Below are 1486 nucleotides of genomic sequence, written 5' to 3'. Positions count from 1 at the left end.
CATGTTCGTGAATCTTCATCTTCTCTCCTTTCCTGCTCTAGTTCATTTTACAGGAAGTGTTCGAGTTCAAAAACCACTTACGTCAGGCAGAGGACATAAATGACTCATCAGCACGTTACGTCGAAGGATGAGAAGTGGACACACCAGAATAAGTCCTTTATTTTTATGGAAGGGAAGCCGCAATCTAAAAGCCTTCTTGTACCATTTAAATTTTCTGGAACGACATAAGACGATGAACAATTCTTCTGGTGTCTAAAAAAAAAATTCTGGAAAAATTCATTTTAGAAACGTAAAATTGTCCTATTAACACGATATAACCTAATTTATATAAAAATGGAGAAACACAAGTCCGTAACTTTCAACTATTCATTCAGTCTTAGAATAAAGTTCAGTAAGCGTCACTCCAGAACATATTTGATGTATTCTTAACGAAAGTAGTGAGTTACCTACTTTTAATTTTGTTCGAAACTGACTAACGGGTTTAAGCTTCTCGCTGTATCTTCCCATGTTTTTCAACGTTGGATATTGCCTTCTGTATAACATTTCTAGACATTTCTGTTCGTTCATCTACGGTTCCAGGTAATGTTGGATATTCTGTTTCCAAAAAGTCCTTTTTTGACCCCTTATAAACTATCAAATAGTCTGCATACAGTGTATGAATGAGCCAGTGGCCAGAACTTTCCACTAACACGAAAGAAAAACATACCATCAATAACAGTTTAATATTTATATAAATAAATAGAAAAAGGAACGGAAGAAAAACGTGTATAAAACATCGAATAACAAAATCACTTCATCGCTATCTCACGTGAGAAAAGTCATTGAAACTCATGATAAAGTCTTTACTCAGAACATTAAATTAAAAATTTTACAACTTTAATATCTGCAAGTCACCGGTAATGGAAACTGGTGTCAGTCTCATAACTTTTAGAAACTTTAAATGCCGTAACTGATGAGAATGCGAAGTAGCGTTTAAATGTAAAACAAATGTTACAGGTTAACTAAACAATAGAAAGAATAACAAATGAACAGAAAACAAAACCATAACGAAATCAAAGTAGAATTTGCTACCTCGTATTCCTTCCCCGTTTGAAAACCGAAGTGATCACATTAATCACTGCGTATAAATTACCAGTTTCAGTACCTTTACTATTAATGATCTCATTATACTGACACCATGAATCCTGCCCAGTTTATGTACATATACCTTACAAAGAAAAGGCTTAGTGTTCTCAGATCTTCAGCTTCTATACCTTCTGCTGCGATTCAGGTTACGGGAAGTTAAATCCAAAGACCAGCAAAGTTACTATAATTAATTAGATAAAGAGATTTGAAATAATGTAATCATTATTTATGTATTCATTACCAACATTAATATGTAAGTCACCGCTATAAGAAACGGGTGTCGGTCTCATAATTAAAATTTTAAATTGATGTGAATAACTAAAATGTAAACTAAAAATTCACACATTAACTAAATGATAAA

At 33.0% G+C, this 1486-nt stretch overlaps 1 long non-coding RNA gene across 2 annotated transcripts in view; it reads right to left on the bottom strand.

Annotated features, from left to right (window-relative positions):
* Positions 1 to 421: 421 nt before the first annotated feature.
* Positions 422 to 1486, bottom strand: part of LOC111087772 — a 7047-nt gene continuing 5982 nt past the window's right edge. The window contains exons 3-4 of one of the 2 annotated variants that reach the window (XR_002612415.1): positions 1208 to 1306; positions 422 to 684 (exon numbers count right to left, since the gene is read on the bottom strand). This is a non-coding gene — a long non-coding RNA (uncharacterized LOC111087772). The remainder of the gene's footprint in view (positions 685 to 1207; positions 1307 to 1486) is intronic. The other variant, XR_002612416.1, reaches the window with a different exon arrangement.

Source organism: Limulus polyphemus, unplaced genomic scaffold (assembly GCF_000517525.1).
Source record: "Limulus polyphemus unplaced genomic scaffold, Limulus_polyphemus-2.1.2 Scaffold2611, whole genome shotgun sequence".
NCBI classification, from domain to species: Eukaryota; Metazoa; Arthropoda; class Merostomata; order Xiphosura; family Limulidae; genus Limulus; species Limulus polyphemus.
This window is presented reverse-complemented; position numbering and strand designations above follow the sequence as displayed.